Raw genomic sequence first — 12,820 nt, forward strand, 5'->3', positions numbered from 1 at the left:
GCTGGCCCCAGCACAATGTCTCAATTTATGGATTCAACTGATTAGGTGGCAAGTACCTGAAGTTACGAAGACAATCCTATAACCATACCTGCATGTTTGCATAATACCCTAACCCAAAGGCTCAGTTTAGCATTTATCCAACAGCACAGGCCCTGGATTGTTGAAGATGGCCTCAGGAACCAGAACAGGGCCTGGTGTGTTGTACATGGCCACAGCTAGCAGCACAGGGCCTGGTTTGGTGAAGATGGCCTCGGCCAGAAGCACAGGGCCTGGTGTGATATGAGTGGCCTGAGCAAGAGCCACAGGCCCTGGTGTGGAGTAAGTGGCCTGAGCAAGAGCCACAGGCCCTGGTGTGGTGTAAGTGGCCTGAGCAAGAGCAACAGGCCCTGGTGTGGTGTAATTGGCCTCAATAGCAACTAAGGCCCTGGTGTGGTGTATGTGGCCTCAGCCAGCAGCCACAGGCCCTGGTGTGGTGTAAGTGGCCTCAGAAGCAAAAAAGGCCATGGTGTTGTGTATGTGGCCTCAGCCAGCAGCCACAGGCCCTTGGTGTGGTGTAAGTGGCCTCAGCCAGCAGCCACAGGCCCTGGTGTGGTGTAGGTGGCCTCAGCCAGCAGCCACAGGCCCTTGGTGTGGTGTAAGTCGCCTCATCCAGCAGCCACAGGCCCTGATGTGGTGTAAGTGGCCTCAGCCAGAGCCACAGGCCCTGGTGTGGTGTAAGTGGCCTCAGCCAGAGCCACAGGGTCTGGTGTGATATGAGTGGCCTGAGCAAGAGCCACAGGCCCTGGTGTGGTGTAAGTGGCCTCAGCCAGAAGCCACAGGCACTGGTGTGGTGTAAGTGGCCTCAGCCAGCAGCCACAGGCCCTGGTGTGGTGTAAGTGGCCTCAGCCAGCAGCCACAGGCCCTGGTGTGGTGTAAGTGGCCTCAGCCAGCAGCCACAGGCCCTGGTGTGGTGTAAGTGGCCTCAGCCAGCAGCCACAGGCCCTGGTGTGGTGTAAGTGGCCTCAGCCAGAGCCACAGGCCCTGGTGTAGTGTAAGTGGCCTCAGCCAGTGCCACAGGCCCTGGTGTGGTGTAAGTGGCCTGAGCAAGAGCCACAGACCCTGGTGTGGTGTAATTGGCCTCAATAGCAACTAATGCCCTGGTGTGGTGTAGGTGGCCTCAGCCAGCAGCCACAGGCCCTGGTGTGGTGTAAGTGGCCTCAGCCAGTGCCACAGGCCCTGGTGTGGTGTAAGGGGCCTCAATAGCAACTAATGCCCTGGTGTGGTGTAAGTGGCCTCAGCCAGCAGCCACAGGCACTGGTGTGGTGTAAGTGGCCTCAGCCAGCAGCCACAGGCCCTGGTGTGGTGTAAGTGGCCTCAGCCAGCAGCCACAGGCCCTGGTGTGGTGTAAGTGGCCTGAGCCAGCAGCCACAGGCCCTGGTGTGGTGTAAGTGGCCTCAGCCAGAAGCCACAGGCACTGGTGTGGTGTAAGTGCCCTCAGCCAGCAGCCACAGGCCCTGGTGTGGTGTAAGTGACCTCAGCCAGCAGCCACAGGCCCTGGTGTGGTGTAAGTGGCCTCAGCCAGCAGCCACAGGCCCTGGTGTGGTGTAAGTGGCCTCAGCCAGTGCCACAGGCCCTGGTGTGGTGTAAGTGGCCTGAGCAAGAGTCACAGACCCTGGTGTGGTGTAATTGGCCTCAATAGCAACTAATGCCCTGGTGTGGTGTAGGTGGCCTCAGCCAGCAGCCACAGGCCCTGGTGTGGTTTAAGTGGCCTCAGCCAGTGCCACAGGCCCTGGTGTGGTGTAAGTGGCCTGAGCAAGAGCCACAGGCCCTGGTGTGGTGTAAGTGGCCTCAGCCAGCAGCCACAGGCCCTGGTGTGGTGTAAGTGGCCTGAGCAAGAGCCACAGGCTCTGGTGTGGTGTAAGTGGCCTCAGCCAGAAGCCACAGGCACTGGTGTGGTGTAAGTGCCCTCAGCCAGCAGCCACAGGCCCTGGTGTGGTGTAAGTGACCTCAGCCAGCAGCCACAGGCCCTGGTGTGGTGTAAGTGGCCTCAGCCAGCAGCCACAGGCCCTGGTGTGGTGTAAGTGGCCTCAGCCAGTGCCACAGGCCCTGGTGTGGTGTAAGTGGCCTGAGCAAGAGTCACAGACCCTGGTGTGGTGTAATTGGCCTCAATAGCAACTAATGCCCTGGTGTGGTGTAGGTGGCCTCAGCCAGCAGCCACAGGCCCTGATGTGGTGTAAGTGGCCCCAGCCGGTCACTCAGGCCCTGGTGTGGTGTAGGTGGCATCAGCTAGCAGCACAAGACATTGGAAAAGAGCCAAAATCAATGTCGTTAATGTGCCCTCATTAATGGGCAGCTGCTTTTGGTCTTTTAATACACCCCTTCTCTGGATCAAAAGCGGTTCAATGACATGAAAATGAAAGGCTTACAGCACCAGGTATTCCCAGGTAGTCTCCCATCCAAGTACTAACCAAGCCCAGCCCTGCTTAGCTTCCGAGATCAGACGAGGTCGGGCATGCTCAGGGTGGTATGGCCGTAAGCTGCTGGCCCCAGCACAATGTCTCAATTTATGGATTCAACTGATTAGGTGGCAAGTACCTGAAGTTACGAAGACAATCCTTTAACCATACCTGCATGTTTGCATAATACCCTAACCCAAAGGCTCAGTTTAGCATTTATCTAACAGCACAGGCCCTGGATTGTTGAAGATGGCCTCAGGAACCAGCACAGGGCCTGGTGTGTTGTACATGGCCACAGCTAGCAGCACAGGGCCTGGTTTGGTGAAGATGGCCTCGGCCAGAAGCGCAGGGCCTGGTGTGATGTGAGTGGCCTGAGCAAGAGCCACAGGCCCTGGTGTGGTGTAAGTGGCCTCAGCCAGAAGCCACAGGCACTGGTGTGGTGTAAGTGGCCTCAGCCAGCAGCCACAGGCCCTGGTGTGGTGTAAGTGGCCTCAGCCAGCAGCCACAGGCCCTGGTGTGGTGTAAGTGGCCACAGCCAGCAGCCACAGGCCCTGGTGTGGTGTAAGTGGCCTCAGCCAGCAGCCACAGGCCCTGGTGTGGTGTAAGTGGCCTCAGCCAGAGCCACAGGCCCTGGTGTAGTGTAAGTGGCCTCAGCCAGTGCCACAGGCCCTGGTGTGGTGTAAGTGGCCTGAGCAAAAGCCACAGACCCTGGTGTGGTGTAATTGGCCTCAATTGCAACTAATGCCCTGTTGTGGTGTATGTGGCCTCAGCCAGCAGCCACAGGCCCTGGTGTGGTGTAAGTGGCCTCAGCCAGTGCCACAGGCCCTGGTGTGGTGTAAGGGGCCTCAATAGCAACTAATGCCCTGGTGTGGTGTAAGTGGCCTCAGCCAGCAGCCACAGGCACTGGTGTGGTGTAAGTGGCCTCAGCCAGCAGCCACAGGCCCTGGTGTGGTGTAAGTGGCCTCAGCCAGCAGCCACAGGCCCTGGTGTGGTGTAAGTGGCCTGAGCCAGCAGCCACAGGCCCTGGTGTGGTGTAAGTGGCCTCAGCCAGAAGCCACAGGCACTGGTGTGGTGTAAGTGCCCTCAGCCAGCAGCCACATGCACTGGTGTGGTGTAAGTGACCTCAGCCAGTGCCACAGGCCCTGGTGTGGTGTAAGTGGCCTGAGCAAGAGCCAAAGACCCTGGTGTGGTGTAATTGGCCTCAATAGCAACTTATGCCCTGGTGTGGTGTAAGTGGCCTCAGCCAGCAGCCACAGGCCCTGGTGTGGTGTAAGTGGCCTCAATAGCAACTAATGCCCTGGTGTGGTGTAAGTGGCCTCAGCCAGCAGCCACAGGCCCTGGTGTGGTGTAAGTGGCCTCAGCCAGCAGCCACAGGCCCTGGTGTGGTGTAAGTGGCCTCAGCCAGTGCCACAGGCCCTGGTGTGGTGTAAGTGGCCTGAGCAAGAGTCACAGACCCTGGTGTGGTGTAATTGGCCTCAATAGCAACTAATGCCCTGGTGTGGTGTAGGTGGCCTCAGCCAGCAGCCACAGGCCCTGGTGTGGTGTAAGTGGCCTCAGCCAGTGCCACAGGCCCTGGTGTGGTGTAAGTGGCCTGAGCAAGAGCCACAGGCCCTGGTGTGGTGTAAGTGGCCTCAGCCAGCAGCCACAGGCCTTGGTGTGGTGTAAGTGGCCTGAGCAAGAGCCACAGGCCCTGGTGTGGTGTAAGTGGCCTCAGCCAGAAGCCACAGGCACTGGTGTGGTGTAAGTGCCCTCAGCCAGCAGCCACAGGCCCTGGTGTGGTGTAAGTGACCTCAGCCAGCAGCCACAGGCCCTGGTGTGGTGTAAGTGGCCTCAGCCAGCAGCCACAGGCCCTGGTGTGGTGTAAGTGGCCTCAGCCAGTGCCACAGGCCCTGGTGTGGTGTAAGTGGCCTGAGCAAGAGTCACAGACCCTGGTGTGGTGTAATTGGCCTCAATAGCAACTAATGCCCTGGTGTGGTGTAGGTGGCCTCAGCCAGCAGCCACAGGCCCTGGTGTGGTGTAAGTGGCCTCAGCCAGTGCCACAGGCCCTGGTGTGGTGTAAGTGGCCTGAGCAAGAGCCACAGACCCTGGTGTGGTGTAATTGGCCTCAATAGCAACTAATGCCCTGGTGTGGTGTAAGTGGCCTCAGCCAGCAGCCACAGGCCCTGGTGTGGTGTAAGTGGCCTCAGCCAGCAGCCACAGGCCCTGATGTGGTGTAAGTGGCCCCAGCCGGTCACTCAGGCCCTGGTGTGGTGTAGGTGGCATCAGCTAGCAGCACAAGACATTGGAAAACAGCCAAAAGCAATGTCGTTAATGTGCCCTCATTAATGGGCAGCTGCTTTTGGTCTTTTAATACACCCCTTCTCTGGATCAAAAGCGGTTCAATGACATGAAAATGAAAGGCTTACAGCACCAGGTATTCCCAGGTAGTCTCCCATCCAAGTACTAACCAAGCCCAGCCCTGCTTAGCTTCCGAGATCAGACGAGGTCGGGCGTGCTCAGGGTGGTATGGCCGTAAGCTGCTGGCCCCAGCACAATGTCTCAATTTATGGATTCAACTGATTAGGTGGCAAGTACCTGAAGTTACGAAGACAATCCTTTAACCATACCTGCATGTTTGCATAATACCCTAACCCAAAGGCTCAGTTTAGCATTTATCTAACAGCACAGGCCATGGATTGTTGAAGATGGCCTCAGGAACCAGCACAGGGCCTGGTGTGTTGTACATGGCCACAGCTAGCAGCACAGGGCCTGGTTTGGTGAAGATGGCCTCGGCCAGAAGCGCAGGGCCTGGTGTGATGTGAGTGGCCTGAGCAAGAGCCACAGGCCCTGGTGTGGTGTAAGTGGCCTCAGCCAGAAGCCACAGGCACTGGTGTGGTGTAAGTGGCCTCAGCCAGCAGCCACAGGCCCTGGTGTGGTGTAAGTGGCCTCAGCCAGAGCCACAGGCCCTGGTGTGGTGTAAGTGGCCTCAGCCAGTGCCACAGGCCCTGGTGTGGTGTAAGTGGCCTGAGCAAGAGCCAAAGACCCTGGTGTGGTGTAATTGGCCTCAATAGCAACTTATGCCCTGGTGTGGTGTAAGTGGCCTCAGCCAGCAGCCACAGGCCCTGGTGTGGTGTAAGTGGCCTCAGCCAGCAGCCACAGGCCCTGGTGTGGTGTAAGTGGCCTGAGCAAGAGCCACAGGCCCTGGTGTGGTGTAAGTGGCCTCAGCCAGAAGCCACAGGCACTGGTGTGGTGTAAGGGGCCTCAATAGCAACTAATGCCCTGGTGTGGTGTAAGTGACCTCAGCCAGCAGCCACAGGCCCTGGTGTGGTGTAAGTGGCCTCAGCCAGCAGCCACAGGCCCTGGTGTGGTGTAAGTGGCCTCAGCCAGAGCCACAGGCCCTGGTGTAGTGTAAGTGGCCTCAGCCAGTGCCACAGGCCCTGGTGTGGTGTAAGTGGCCTGAGCAAGAGCCACAGACCCTGGTGTGGTGTAATTGGCCTCAGCCAGCAGCCACAGGCCCTGGTGTGGTGTAAGTGGCCTCAGCCAGAGCCACAGGCCCTGGTGTAGTGTAAGTGGCCTCAGCCAGTGCCACAGGCCCTGGTGTGGTGTAAGTGGCCTGAGCAAGAGCCACAGACCCTGGTGTGGTGTAATTGGCCTCAATAGCAACTAATGCCCTGGTGTGGTGTAGGTGGCCTCAGCCAGCAGCCACAGGCCCTGGTGTGGTGTAAGTGGCCTCAGCCAGTGCCACAGGCCCTGGTGTGGTGTAAGGGGCCTCAATAGCAACTAATGCCCTGGTGTGGTGTAAGTGGCCTCAGCCAGCAGCCACAGGCACTGGTGTGGTGTAAGTGGCCTCAGCCAGCAGCCACAGGCCCTGGTGTGGTGTAAGTGGCCTCAGCCAGCAGCCACAGGCCCTGGTGTGGTGTAAGTGGCCTGAGCCAGCAGCCACAGGCCCTGGTGTGGTGTAAGTGGCCTCAGCCAGAAGCCACAGGCCCTGGTGTGGTGTAAGTGGCCTCAGCCAGCAGCCACAGGCCCTGGTGTGGTGTAAGTGGCCTCAGCCAGTGCCACAGGCCCTGGTGTGGTGTAAGTGGCCTGAGCAAGAGTCACAGACCCTGGTGTGGTGTAATTGGCCTCAATAGCAACTAATGCCCTGGTGTGGTGTAGGTGGCCTCAGCCAGCAGCCACAGGCCCTGGTGTGGTTTAAGTGGCCTCAGCCAGTGCCACAGGCCCTGGTGTGGTGTAAGTGGCCTCAGCCAGCAGCCACAGGCCCTGGTGTGGTGTAAGTGGCCTGAGCAAGAGCCACAGGCTCTGGTGTGGTGTAAGTGGCCTCAGCCAGAAGCCACAGGCACTGGTGTGGTGTAAGTGCCCTCAGCCAGCAGCCACAGGCCCTGGTGTGGTGTAAGTGACCTCAGCCAGCAGCCACAGGCCCTGGTGTGGTGTAAGTGGCCTCAGCCAGCAGCCACAGGCCCTGGTGTGGTGTAAGTGGCCTCAGCCAGTGCCACAGGCCCTGGTGTGGTGTAAGTGGCCTGAGCAAGAGTCACAGACCCTGGTGTGGTGTAATTGGCCTCAATAGCAACTAATGCCCTGGTGTGGTGTAGGTGGCCTCAGCCAGCAGCCACAGGCCCTGATGTGGTGTAAGTGGCCCCAGCCGGTCACTCAGGCCCTGGTGTGGTGTAGGTGGCATCAGCTAGCAGCACAAGACATTGGAAAAGAGCCAAAATCAATGTCGTTAATGTGCCCTCATTAATGGGCAGCTGCTTTTGGTCTTTTAATACACCCCTTCTCTGGATCAAAAGCGGTTCAATGACATGAAAATGAAAGGCTTACAGCACCAGGTATTCCCAGGTAGTCTCCCATCCAAGTACTAACCAAGCCCAGCCCTGCTTAGCTTCCGAGATCAGACGAGGTCGGGCATGCTCAGGGTGGTATGGCCGTAAGCTGCTGGCCCCAGCACAATGTCTCAATTTATGGATTCAACTGATTAGGTGGCAAGTACCTGAAGTTACGAAGACAATCCTTTAACCATACCTGCATGTTTGCATAATACCCTAACCCAAAGGCTCAGTTTAGCATTTATCTAACAGCACAGGCCCTGGATTGTTGAAGATGGCCTCAGGAACCAGCACAGGGCCTGGTGTGTTGTACATGGCCACAGCTAGCAGCACAGGGCCTGGTTTGGTGAAGATGGCCTCGGCCAGAAGCGCAGGGCCTGGTGTGATGTGAGTGGCCTGAGCAAGAGCCACAGGCCCTGGTGTGGTGTAAGTGGCCTCAGCCAGAAGCCACAGGCACTGGTGTGGTGTAAGTGGCCTCAGCCAGCAGCCACAGGCCCTGGTGTGGTGTAAGTGGCCTCAGCCAGCAGCCACAGGCCCTGGTGTGGTGTAAGTGGCCACAGCCAGCAGCCACAGGCCCTGGTGTGGTGTAAGTGGCCTCAGCCAGCAGCCACAGGCCCTGGTGTGGTGTAAGTGGCCTCAGCCAGAGCCACAGGCCCTGGTGTAGTGTAAGTGGCCTCAGCCAGTGCCACAGGCCCTGGTGTGGTGTAAGTGGCCTGAGCAAAAGCCACAGACCCTGGTGTGGTGTAATTGGCCTCAATTGCAACTAATGCCCTGTTGTGGTGTATGTGGCCTCAGCCAGCAGCCACAGGCCCTGGTGTGGTGTAAGTGGCCTCAGCCAGTGCCACAGGCCCTGGTGTGGTGTAAGGGGCCTCAATAGCAACTAATGCCCTGGTGTGGTGTAAGTGGCCTCAGCCAGCAGCCACAGGCACTGGTGTGGTGTAAGTGGCCTCAGCCAGCAGCCACAGGCCCTGGTGTGGTGTAAGTGGCCTCAGCCAGCAGCCACAGGCCCTGGTGTGGTGTAAGTGGCCTGAGCCAGCAGCCACAGGCCCTGGTGTGGTGTAAGTGGCCTCAGCCAGAAGCCACAGGCACTGGTGTGGTGTAAGTGCCCTCAGCCAGCAGCCACAGGCACTGGTGTGGTGTAAGTGACCTCAGCCAGTGCCACAGGCCCTGGTGTGGTGTAAGTGGCCTGAGCAAGAGCCAAAGACCCTGGTGTGGTGTAATTGGCCTCAATAGCAACTTATGCCCTGGTGTGGTGTAAGTGGCCTCAGCCAGCAGCCACAGGCCCTGGTGTGGTGTAAGTGGCCTCAATAGCAACTAATGCCCTGGTGTGGTGTAAGTGGCCTCAGCCAGCAGCCACAGGCCCTGGTGTGGTGTAAGTGGCCTCAGCCAGCAGCCACAGGCCCTGGTGTGGTGTAAGTGGCCTGAGCAAGAGCCACAGACCCTGGTGTGGTGTAATTGGCCTCAATAGCAACTAATGCCCTGTTGTGGTGTATGTGGCCTCAGCCAGCAGCCACAGGCCCTGGTGTGGTGTAAGTGGCCTCAGCCAGTGCCACAGGCCCTGGTGTGGTGTAAGGGGCCTCAATAGCAACTAATGCCCTGGTGTGGTGTAAGTGGCCTCAGCCAGCAGCCACAGGCCCTGGTGTGGTGTAAGTGGCCTCAGCCAGCAGCCACAGGCCCTGGTGTGGTGTAAGTGGCCTGAGCCAGCAGCCACAGGCCCTGGTGTGGTGTAAGTGGCCTCAGCCAGAAGCCACAGGCACTGGTGTGGTGTAAGTGCCCTCAGCCAGCAGCCACAGGCCCTGGTGTGGTGTAAGTGACCTCAGCCAGCAGCCACAGGCCCTGGTGTGGTGTAAGTGGCCTCAGCCAGCAGCCACAGGCCCTGGTGTGGTGTAAGTGGCCTCAGCCAGTGCCACAGGCCCTGGTGTGGTGTAAGTGGCCTGAGCAAGAGTCACAGACCCTGGTGTGGTGTAATTGGCCTCAATAGCAACTAATGCCCTGGTGTGGTGTAGGTGGCCTCAGCCAGCAGCCACAGGCCCTGGTGTGGTGTAAGTGGCCTCAGCCAGTGCCACAGGCCCTGGTGTGGTGTAAGTGGCCTGAGCAAGAGCCACAGGCCCTGGTGTGGTGTAAGTGGCCTCAGCCAGCAGCCACAGGCCTTGGTGTGGTGTAAGTGGCCTGAGCAAGAGCCACAGGCCCTGGTGTGGTGTAAGTGGCCTCAGCCAGAAGCCACAGGCACTGGTGTGGTGTAAGTGCCCTCAGCCAGCAGCCACAGGCCCTGGTGTGGTGTAAGTGACCTCAGCCAGCAGCCACAGGCCCTGGTGTGGTGTAAGTGGCCTCAGCCAGCAGCCACAGGCCCTGGTGTGGTGTAAGTGGCCTCAGCCAGTGCCACAGGCCCTGGTGTGGTGTAAGTGGCCTGAGCAAGAGTCACAGACCCTGGTGTGGTGTAATTGGCCTCAATAGCAACTAATGCCCTGGTGTGGTGTAGGTGGCCTCAGCCAGCAGCCACAGGCCCTGGTGTGGTGTAAGTGGCCTCAGCCAGTGCCACAGGCCCTGGTGTGGTGTAAGTGGCCTGAGCAAGAGCCACAGACCCTGGTGTGGTGTAATTGGCCTCAATAGCAACTAATGCCCTGGTGTGGTGTAAGTGGCCTCAGCCAGCAGCCACAGGCCCTGGTGTGGTGTAAGTGGCCTCAGCCAGCAGCCACAGGCCCTGATGTGGTGTAAGTGGCCCCAGCCGGTCACTCAGGCCCTGGTGTGGTGTCGGTGGCATCAGCTAGCAGCACAAGACATTGGAAAACAGCCAAAAGCAATGTCGTTAATGTGCCCTCATTAATGGGCAGCTGCTTTTGGTCTTTTAATACACCCCTTCTCTGGATCAAAAGCGGTTCAATGACATGAAAATGAAAGGCTTACAGCACCAGGTATTCCCAGGTAGTCTCCCATCCAAGTACTAACCAAGCCCAGCCCTGCTTAGCTTCCGAGATCAGACGAGGTCGGGCGTGCTCAGGGTGGTATGGCCGTAAGCTGCTGGCCCCAGCACAATGTCTCAATTTATGGATTCAACTGATTAGGTGGCAAGTACCTGAAGTTACGAAGACAATCCTTTAACCATACCTGCATGTTTGCATAATACCCTAACCCAAAGGCTCAGTTTAGCATTTATCTAACAGCACAGGCCATGGATTGTTGAAGATGGCCTCAGGAACCAGCACAGGGCCTGGTGTGTTGTACATGGCCACAGCTAGCAGCACAGGGCCTGGTTTGGTGAAGATGGCCTCGGCCAGAAGCGCAGGGCCTGGTGTGATGTGAGTGGCCTGAGCAAGAGCCACAGGCCCTGGTGTGGTGTAAGTGGCCTCAGCCAGAAGCCACAGGCACTGGTGTGGTGTAAGTGGCCTCAGCCAGCAGCCACAGGCCCTGGTGTGGTGTAAGTGGCCTCAGCCAGCAGCCACAGGCCCTGGTGTGGTGTAAGTGGCCACAGCCAGCAGCCACAGGCCCTGGTGTGGTGTAAGTGGCCTCAGCCAGCAGCCACAGGCCCTGGTGTGGTGTAAGTGGCCTCAGCCAGAGCCACAGGCCCTGGTGTAGTGTAAGTGGCCTCAGCCAGTGCCACAGGCCCTGGTGTGGTGTAAGTGGCCTGAGCAAAAGCCACAGACCCTGGTGTGGTGTAATTGGCCTCAATTGCAACTAATGCCCTGTTGTGGTGTATGTGGCCTCAGCCAGCAGCCACAGGCCCTGGTGTGGTGTAAGTGGCCTCAGCCAGTGCCACAGGCCCTGGTGTGGTGTAAGGGGCCTCAATAGCAACTAATGCCCTGGTGTGGTGTAAGTGGCCTCAGCCAGCAGCCACAGGCACTGGTGTGGTGTAAGTGGCCTCAGCCAGCAGCCACAGGCCCTGGTGTGGTGTAAGTGGCCTCAGCCAGCAGCCACAGGCCCTGGTGTGGTGTAAGTGGCCTGAGCCAGCAGCCACAGGCCCTGGTGTGGTGTAAGTGGCCTCAGCCAGAAGCCACAGGCACTGGTGTGGTGTAAGTGCCCTCAGCCAGCAGCCACAGGCACTGGTGTGGTGTAAGTGACCTCAGCCAGTGCCACAGGCCCTGGTGTGGTGTAAGTGGCCTGAGCAAGAGCCAAAGACCCTGGTGTGGTGTAATTGGCCTCAATAGCAACTTATGCCCTGGTGTGGTGTAAGTGGCCTCAGCCAGCAGCCACAGGCCCTGGTGTGGTGTAAGTGGCCTCAATAGCAACTAATGCCCTGGTGTGGTGTAAGTGGCCTCAGCCAGCAGCCACAGGCCCTGGTGTGGTGTAAGTGGCCTCAGCCAGCAGCCACAGGCCCTGGTGTGGTGTAAGTGGCCTGAGCAAGAGCCACAGACCCTGGTGTGGTGTAATTGGCCTCAATAGCAACTAATGCCCTGTTGTGGTGTATGTGGCCTCAGCCAGCAGCCACAGGCCCTGGTGTGGTGTAAGTGGCCTCAGCCAGTGCCACAGGCCCTGGTGTGGTGTAAGGGGCCTCAATAGCAACTAATGCCCTGGTGTGGTGTAAGTGGCCTCAGCCAGCAGCCACAGGCCCTGGTGTGGTGTAAGTGGCCTCAGCCAGCAGCCACAGGCCCTGGTGTGGTGTAAGTGGCCTGAGCCAGCAGCCACAGGCCCTGGTGTGGTGTAAGTGGCCTCAGCCAGAAGCCACAGGCACTGGTGTGGTGTAAGTGCCCTCAGCCAGCAGCCACAGGCCCTGGTGTGGTGTAAGTGACCTCAGCCAGCAGCCACAGGCCCTGGTGTGGTGTAAGTGGCCTCAGCCAGCAGCCACAGGCCCTGGTGTGGTGTAAGTGGCCTCAGCCAGTGCCACAGGCCCTGGTGTGGTGTAAGTGGCCTGAGCAAGAGTCACAGACCCTGGTGTGGTGTAATTGGCCTCAATAGCAACTAATGCCCTGGTGTGGTGTAGGTGGCCTCAGCCAGCAGCCACAGGCCCTGGTGTGGTGTAAGTGGCCTCAGCCAGTGCCACAGGCCCTGGTGTGGTGTAAGTGGCCTGAGCAAGAGCCACAGGCCCTGGTGTGGTGTAAGTGGCCTCAGCCAGCAGCCACAGGCCTTGGTGTGGTGTAAGTGGCCTGAGCAAGAGCCACAGGCCCTGGTGTGGTGTAAGTGGCCTCAGCCAGAAGCCACAGGCACTGGTGTGGTGTAAGTGCCCTCAGCCAGCAGCCACAGGCCCTGGTGTGGTGTAAGTGACCTCAGCCAGCAGCCACAGGCCCTGGTGTGGTGTAAGTGGCCTCAGCCAGCAGCCACAGGCCCTGGTGTGGTGTAAGTGGCCTCAGCCAGTGCCACAGGCCCTGGTGTGGTGTAAGTGGCCTGAGCAAGAGTCACAGACCCTGGTGTGGTGTAATTGGCCTCAATAGCAACTAATGCCCTGGTGTGGTGTAGGTGGCCTCAGCCAGCAGCCACAGGCCCTGGTGTGGTGTAAGTGGCCTCAGCCAGTGCCACAGGCCCTGGTGTGGTGTAAGTGGCCTGAGCAAGAGCCACAGACCCTGGTGTGGTGTAATTGGCCTCAATAGCAACTAATGCCCTGGTGTGGTGTAAGTGGCCTCAGCCAGCAGCCACAGGCCCTGGTGTGGT

The 12,820-nt window shown here is 58.9% G+C and overlaps 4 non-coding genes across 4 annotated transcripts; all 4 read right to left on the reverse strand.

Annotated features, from left to right (window-relative positions):
- Positions 1–2,398: 2,398 nt before the first annotated feature.
- LOC145426642 (5S ribosomal RNA) lies at positions 2,399–2,517 on the reverse strand. Its single transcript, XR_013907352.1, has one exon. It is a non-coding gene; the product is annotated as a 5S ribosomal RNA (ribosomal RNA).
- A 2,316-nt stretch (positions 2,518–4,833) lies between these two features.
- Positions 4,834–4,952, reverse strand: LOC145427366 (5S ribosomal RNA). Its single transcript, XR_013908017.1, has one exon. It is a non-coding gene; the product is annotated as a 5S ribosomal RNA (ribosomal RNA).
- A 2,276-nt stretch (positions 4,953–7,228) lies between these two features.
- On the reverse strand, positions 7,229–7,347 carry LOC145426643 (5S ribosomal RNA). Its single transcript, XR_013907353.1, has one exon. It is a non-coding gene; the product is annotated as a 5S ribosomal RNA (ribosomal RNA).
- A 2,790-nt stretch (positions 7,348–10,137) lies between these two features.
- Positions 10,138–10,256, reverse strand: LOC145427377 (5S ribosomal RNA). Its single transcript, XR_013908019.1, has one exon. It is a non-coding gene; the product is annotated as a 5S ribosomal RNA (ribosomal RNA).
- Positions 10,257–12,820: the final 2,564 nt, after the last annotated feature.

The sequence above is a fragment of the Astatotilapia calliptera genome, chromosome 3, assembly GCF_964374335.1.
Source record: "Astatotilapia calliptera chromosome 3, fAstCal68.1, whole genome shotgun sequence".
Lineage (NCBI taxonomy): Eukaryota > Metazoa > Chordata > Actinopteri > Cichliformes > Cichlidae > Astatotilapia > Astatotilapia calliptera.